The sequence below is a fragment of the Protopterus annectens genome, chromosome 12.part0 (genome assembly GCF_019279795.1).
Source record: "Protopterus annectens isolate FY-2018-M chromosome 12.part0, PAN1.0, whole genome shotgun sequence".
Classification (NCBI taxonomy): domain Eukaryota; kingdom Metazoa; phylum Chordata; order Ceratodontiformes; family Protopteridae; genus Protopterus; species Protopterus annectens.
Genome location: NC_056746.1, coordinates 59,570,081 through 59,578,273, shown reverse-complemented (window position 1 = coordinate 59,578,273; position 8,193 = coordinate 59,570,081). Strand labels below are relative to the sequence as shown.

The 8,193-nt window shown below is 35.2% G+C and overlaps 1 protein-coding gene across 10 annotated transcripts in view; it reads left to right on the top strand.

The window, feature by feature from the left end:
- Positions 1–8,193, top strand: part of RBFOX1 (RNA binding fox-1 homolog 1) — a 1,735,725-nt gene that overhangs the window by 880,808 nt on the left and 846,724 nt on the right. The gene's annotated exons all lie outside the window — the stretch shown is intronic.

Below are 8,193 nucleotides of genomic sequence, written 5' to 3'. Positions count from 1 at the left end.
GTGATGCCGCATACAAATTTTAGTTACTGAGCATAAAGCTTATATGGTTAAATGGCTTTGTTTCGACATGCTAATTGAAATTGCTCCTTTTGGTTTCCTGATTGCATATAGAGGGTGCAAATTGAATGAAAATAAGGCATAAATGATCATTTCATAAGCTGAGACTATGTTATTGCATGCATTGCTTTTATTTCCTTAAATTAATTTTTGCTTTCTAGTTTTTATTTGTAAATTAGTACTTTATTGATTTCTAGATTGTTTCTGTTTGATGGTTAATTGCAATGCTATGGTTTTGGTGCTTCTGAGCTACAATGCAAGTGAGTTTAGCTTAGTTTAGTTCTAGTTTGCTTCCACTATTGGTACTTTGTTGATACAGTCCATGTGATGTCTTGTTATTCTGGATTTTGATTCGTTGACCTGGTCATGTGTCCAGCCAGGAGAAAAGGAAGTTAGTATATCAGAGCTGTCATTGACATTTTAATTAAGCAACATGCAAAGGATCTCATTTTATACATTTATTTATACTAAACTGAGAATTGTAGTGGTCAAATATTCTTTAGGAAGACACAACAGAGTTTTATAATAAGAAATCTTTTAATTTGTTGAGTAAATAATTTTATAAGATGGAGTCCTTTAAAGCTTGTTAACAAACTATTTTTAGAACAGAATACACATGAAAGCCAAATGAATGTAACATCTCTAGCTATACAAATCAGCCAGCTGACATGGGCTGATAATCAGATATGGTGGCAGTTTTCTGAATATGTTTCTTATTATCAAAAATGACCAGAAGGGCTGAGGAAAGTAATCTTTGAACAGCAAGATGATGGTTAATGAGAAGATTTTAATTTTGATTAAAACTGGATTTTTTTTTCTGAAATAGGCATATCTGTTTCTTAGATGTGACAGGGCAGTCTTGTTACCAGTTTGAAATATAAAGTACAAGGAGACAGCTTTGAAATTAATTTGGACATTATTTATCATGCCATATGGCAAAGAACCATGGGAAAGGAAGTCCTCAGTTTTATGGGTTGTGATAAAAGTGTTATAAAGTAGCTGATGTAAGGACTGGATACAGAGAATATAATAAAGGAGAACACTTCAAGAATTTATGTTTTCATATTGCTTCAGAGTATCATGTTTTTCAGAAAAAAGATGTGTTATATGCACCCTAAGTAAATTATTGTTTAAAACTGCTTGCATTCCTTTTTCCAAGATGACATATTAAGTAGTACAGTTTACTTATATTCCTAAACAGATGTCTAATTTTATTTACTATTTCAAACTCATTTAGAACAAGAACTTGAAACATTTCCCATGATTCATGAAATGTGCTCTAAATTATTTTGGCTTAAATAAAGACATCTCTTCTGCCATTACAATGACTATCTGTGTAAGAAGGTCTTGCCTTCTCAAGTGGGTTGTCAACTTTAATTTCAAATAACTATTAGGTAGCCCCCTCATACTGCATCAAGCAGAAGGGACATCTCTGTATTAAAGCGGAGAGAGGTCAGAGTAGTTATAAAATGTGATGCTGTGTTTTCTGTGTCTGGTTGCAGAATTCATTTCTGATTTATATAACACGGTCAGCACTTCGGTATGCATCAGAAACTGACACAGTTTGAGTAGGAGGGGTTTATTTTGATTGATTTTTGGATCAAATTAGCTGATTTCCTGCTGTTGTGTATCTCAAGAAATATGTAATATTCATTCTTTCAGAGAATTACCTGAACGTGTTCTTAAATAACAGTATGTTGTCCATGTATTTATTTTCCTTGCCTAGTAGTAGAAAAGGATGATGAATATGACTTCTACTGCCACGTTAGTTGCTCTAAAATGAGCATATTAATATTTTAGCATGTGTTTTCAGAATAATATATTTTGGATAAGTGTAATGTACATGCTGCGTTGCAATTAAAAAAAATATTAATAACAGTGTGGAATTAACATGCATTTATTTCTTTAAGACACATTTTCCTCCATTTTTACATTTTGAGTAAAACAGTCCCATCTGTGACTTTATGAGTTACATGCAAAAAAAAAAAAAATATTACGTTATATATCTTAATATGCTGTGCTCTATTTTTAACAAACAACAAACGTGGACACATTTATCTTGCATAATTCCTAACACACTTATGTAGGCCAGGAAAAAAAAAACATACTTCTTATATATCTGAACAAAATCTCATTACTACTTTATGTGAATATTTAAAATTCCCTAAAGCTTAACAGGCAACTGTATTGAAAATGGAGAATTATACATGAGGAGAGCTGCTTGCTTTGTTTTACAGCTAATGCTATTTTTTAATTACTGTTTTTTTCTAAAACCCCTATGACATGAAGTATCTTATCCTGTTATAATTTTGTGATTGGTGCATTCCTTTAATGATAAAATGGAAACATTTCATAATTTAAAAATCCTGAGATTAGTGTAACAAATGATAGGAAGAGATAGAAAAAACTGTATTGTGTTTAATTATGGTCATGCATGCAGGTATGTCAACAGAGTTCCCCATATTATTTTGAAAAAAAAAATTACTCTTAAGGTTAGAGAGAAAAGTGAAAAAGAAAAATCTTCAATAATAGTAAGCCAAATTCTGCTGTAGGTGTGCAGCATAAACCACAAGGGTATATCACTTTAAAGCTTACTGTGGTTCAGAGAGTGTATTGTCCCCTTTTGTATAGTCATTTGCTTTATATGACAATTCAGTTTAATCCCAAAGTGAGTATTTGTCATTGCAGCTACTCAGCACTCACCTTCGCAGCAACTATTTAGTTGAGGTTTGCTTAAGGATATAAAGTGTAATGGCAATGTGTCTTACAGCCTGTCATCTTAATTATGAGCTACTCAGTTTTATTTTTTATTTTTTTCTTTGTTTGCACTGAGCATAGATAAATGATACACAGATGGCTTTCAATACTGTAATATATTTCTATTTACATGCTCATACAGGAGAATATGCCCATATCTTCAAAGTATTTTAGATAATGGCCAATTCAAAAGAAATATAACATGTATGATTGAATCTTATTGAATGTTTATTTATACCCACATTTAGTACCATCTGAAGCACCCATGTTGGAGTGGTACAGCGTCCTTGTAAAATATTATTAAGTTAATGGCTAGTATACTAGAATTGCATCTATATCTATCTATCTATCTATCTATCTATCTATCTATTTATCAATCTATCTATCTATCTATCTGTTTATCTATCTATCTATCTATCTGTCTATTATACATATATCTATCTATCTATCTATCTATCTATCTATCTATCTGTCTATCTATCATCTATCTATCTATCTATCTATCTATCTATCTATCTATCTATCTATCTATCTATCTATCTATCTATCTATCTGTCTATCTATCATCTATCTATCTATCTATCTATCTATCTATCTATCTATCTATCTGTCTACCTATCTATAGTGTGTGTGTGTGTGTGTGTGTGTGTGTGTGTGTGTGTGTGTGTGTGTGTGTGTGTGTGTGCGTGTGTGTGTGTGCTAGAGTAAATGTATTTGTGTGTATGTATGTATAGTGCATATAAGTAAATTTATAAACACACAGTGTGAGAGATCAAAAACACACACACACACACACACACACACACACACACACACGTGTGGGAGACCATATACATACATACACAATACACATGTACACTGATTGTGTCATATGTTGCAGATATTTTTAGGATTCAAAATTTACTCCTGAATCAAGGCCTTTGCTCCTGAAATACTGTATTTCTTTTCAGTTCTCATCTGCATATTTGGTTCAGGGGTGCGCAGATTAGAAAGCACAATGGCATATTTAGCTTCTTCACTTTTCTCTAATCTTCAGTATTAAATTGTTTCCTATTTGATCTGAGCTGGAAGCCTGTCCAGTCTTATTTTCTCTGCCTTTCACCCTATGAGTGTCAAGAGAGATTCCACCTACCTCCCAACACTGAACTGGATTAATGAGGAATCAAACAATGATGAAATCCCATTTTGGAAGGAACAAAAGCGCTTGACTGTTTGTTTTATTTTTGCTTTATTAAACACTGCTTTTTGTCATTTGTGGTTCTGCAGTTTTATCTTTAGTACACCTAAGATGTGTTTTACCCACTACTCATGCCTTTGGATGTCTTAGTTTCCCTTTTTTGGCTGCACAGATTTACTCTGTTTTTGTTTCCAGAAGCAAGGAATCATGCTTGATTTTTTTAAATACATTGGAACTGCCACACTTCTGTTTTTTTGTTATTGCAAAGCATCTCATAAGCCTAAATAGATGACAGCTTCCAGATCACCACAAGGAAAGCTCTTCTGGAAGTTTGTGTGTTACTGTATGCATATGTTAATACTGTAAAAGATGATTTCCTAGTCTTTTAATATTATTGAGACATAATATTTCAGTTTTATGCAATACAGAAAAAGGATTTAAGTTATTGTTATAAAATACTAAGAAACTACCTTGTGCATAAGCTTTTTAATTTTTTTTATGTAATCTTTTAAAAAAAGAGATTTGTGATGTGCTCTGACATATACAGACCAATATTAGCTATGGTAAACACATTTTAAAACATATATGCTTGCCTATGTGGAACAAGTCACATCATATGGTGTTATGCACAAAAGAAAAAGCATTGAAATGTTGCTCTAAACAAAAAGTATCATATGAAGGTATGATACATGCCTCTGGCATTTCTGCAGTAAGTGTCCTGAAAAGTGTTTTAGACTTCAGACCTAGTGCAGATAAAGGATTCTGTACGTGCATTTAGAATAAAATACGTCTTCATAAGTGATACGCTAACTTTAAACAACAACAGTGGATCACCCCACCTTTATGGCATCTTGTGGGATGATCTACATACAGTGGATCATCCCACAAGATGCCACAAAGATGAAACTTTTTGCTAAAATGCCACATCCAGAATATAAACTGAAGGAGACTCTAAGCATGCAATTACCCTCCTTTAATTATTTTTGATAAGTTAGTTATTAAGTCAGTTATTTAGTTAATTATTCATATTGGTACTTCTAACATCTAGCTGAGCACAGTTTATTTACAAGGACATAACATTACTGATACATAAAAAAAAAATTCTTCTTTCAAACTGCTTGTTGCAAATAAAATGCTGCTACAGTTTATACCCTGCCTGCATGGAGTGCTACAGCACTCAAGTTTTAGTTTAAATTAAAAAATATATATATATTTTATTTTATTTTACATTTGTTTAAGGGCTGGTCCAGCTGGATATATGTCCACTTTCAGCAGAGGCCCGGGGAGAAACACTCCATATACAGACATTAATATCAGACTTTACAAATTTAGTTAATTGAGAAAAAAATATAATAGTATTAGCATCAGCATGTTCTTACAGAAGCAACTATTTAGAAATTAATTATAGACAAAGGGTATACAAATTACACATGACAATAGAAAAGATTTAGTGTAAGATTTGTATGAAGGAGAATTGAAAGTACTAGTAGGACATTGAAAGCTAGTCAGGGTTAGTACAGGGGCAGAGCCAGTGAGTTTTGAGGTGAGTTCTGAGATGGGATTTGAACCAGGGAAAAGAAGAGATAGCAGTGAGGTTGTCAGGAAGAGAGGTTCAGGCTTTACCTGTTGTGGTTGAGAGCAAGGATTTGCCTGCCAAGTTATTGGATTTGCAAGTTGATATAAGAAGTTTGTTAGAGGAACGTAGGCTTTTAAGGTTGCAGTAAGGTGTGATAAGGGAGGTGAATGTAGGGGTGTTAGTGGGTTTGTAGAGGATTTTATGGGCTAAGGAGAGCTGGTGATATAAGATCAGATTTTGCAGCTCAAACCATCCTAATTGCTTTAAGTTTGTGCAGTGGTAGGTTCTAAAAGTAGAGCCAGAGACAAATCTGGCAGTACTGTTATAGGCAACAGCCAGTTTGCAGAGGTTAGATTTGGACAGGTATGTGTAAATAGGGGAGGCATGAAGGAGGGAAGAAATCAGATGGGAATGGGCAATGGAAGTTTGGGTAAGTGGAGTAAGTAATGAATTAATTCTATACAAGGAGCCTACTTTTCTGTTAACTAATTTTATGGTGCTGTTGATGGGATAGTCAAAGCATAGGTTATTGTATATCTCTACTCCAAGGAGCCTGGCAGTGGGGTCAGCTGATATGTTAGTGCCATTACTAGACAAGACAGAGAAGTTGAGAGTAGAGGATTTTCAGGTGGGGGAGAACAGTAACAGTTTGGTTTTCTTGAGGTTTAGGATTAAGCATCATTTTAGGAACCAGGTTTCAACAGTTTGGAAAGTCTGCTGGGTGACAGAGTGCAGTTCGGAAGGGGAAGAAGCAGAACAAATCAAAGTAGAATTATCGGCATATTGTATACAGGTTGCAGGGGAAATACTGTTATGAAGATCATTAATAAAAATAGAAAACAGAAGAGGGCCAAGTATAGAACCTTGTGGTACTCCGAGGGTGATGGGCAGGTGGTTGGATAGGTTACTGTGCCAGAGCACTGCCTGTTGTCTGTTATGAAGATAGGAGTGGAACCACATAATAGCTCTTGAGTCTAGTGAGAATGTTTTAAGTAAATTTAAGAGTATCTGGTGATTGACCATATCGAAGGCTTTGGATAGGTCAATAAAGAGAGCAGAGGTAAGGATATTATTATTTCGATTTTTGTTGATACAGTCAGTAAAGGAAAGGAGGGCTGAAGTGGTGCTGTGGAAAGGTCTGAAGCCATGTTGACAGTCAGCAAGTAGGTTGTTATTCAACAGGTGATTAAGAAGTTGTTTTTGTATGCATTTTTCCATGATTTTAGCCGGGGGGGAGAGTAGGGCTATGGGTTGGTAGTTTGAGAGTTCTGTTGTATTTCCACCTTTATGCAGGGGAATGATATGTGAAATTTTCCAGACAGAAGGAATATTGCCTTCAACAATGGTTCTGTTAATCAGAATGGAAATGGGATAGGCTAGTGGTTTGGCTGTAGTTTTTAGATACTGAGCAGGCAGAAGGTCAGCAGATGGAGAGGAGGCTTTAAGTTTGTGAAGAAGAGTAGAGATACGTGATGTAGGTACTGGTTGCATTTGAAATGTGGGAATAGAAGTGTTAGGGGAGGTGGACTGAGAGGTGATATCGGGGGATAATTAATTAGCAAGAGACTGGACAGTTTCAGTAAAGAATGTATTGAAGGCATCAGCGGTTTGTTTAGGGTTATTTTTGGAAGTGGCTGTGGGGCTAGGGGTGTCAGAGTGGCCAGGTTTTAAGAGACTATTTATTCCTTCCCAGGATTTTTGTGGATTTTGTTGGTTAGTTTGTTGTAAATGGCAGTAGTAGTTTCTTTTATCTAGAAGTACTGCTTTTTTGGTGGAGTTTCTGATTTGTCTAAAGTTTAGTTGGTCGGTGGGATCTTTAGTGCTACGGTACTTGGTCCAGAGTTTGTTTTTCAGGATAATTTTATGCCGTGTATCTTTTGACAGCCAAGGGGCAGGTTTTGAGCTTATTCTAATAGATCTTAAGGGAGCATGAGAGTCTAGAATAGAAAGGAACTTGGAGTTGAAGTAAGTTACAGCATCATCAAGAGGCAGTAGTTTAAGAGGGGACCAGTTGCAAGCAGTGAGTTCTGCTAGGAAGCTTTCAGGGTTAAAGTTTTTATTTTGTCTGACCATTTTGTATTTAGTTAGGTTAGGGGTACCAGTTTTATGTCTGATTAGGTAAGTAAGAGTGTGGTCACTTAAATCATCTGGTAGTGTACCTACTGTATAAGTATGTTGGTGACTATTTATTAGAATCCAATCCAATATGCTTTCTTTGTTGTTAGATTTGTTAGTTCTAGTTGGTCCTGAATAGTTTGGGGAAAAACAGGAAGATTTATGGGGGGGGGGGTGTAGAGTTGTGCAGGTTTTCCAGTCTATATTGACATCACCCAGGACTATGGTTTCTTGTGGGAATTGAATAGCGAGCCAGCTAAGGATCTCTTCTAGTGTACTAATGTTATTTCCAGGGGGGAGGTAGGTGCAGATTATATAGATGGATTTGTGGGAAGTAATCTGGAGTTTAGAGATAAGGATTTCGGCATTACTTACAGAGGGAGGTTTTTCATGGATGACAGTAATTTGCAATCCTGTTTTATAAAGAATTGCTATTCCACCACCCTTTTTGGCTTTGCAATCTAGTCTGAAGATGTTATAGACAGGGGGTAATCTCCCTGTTTTGGTTTGT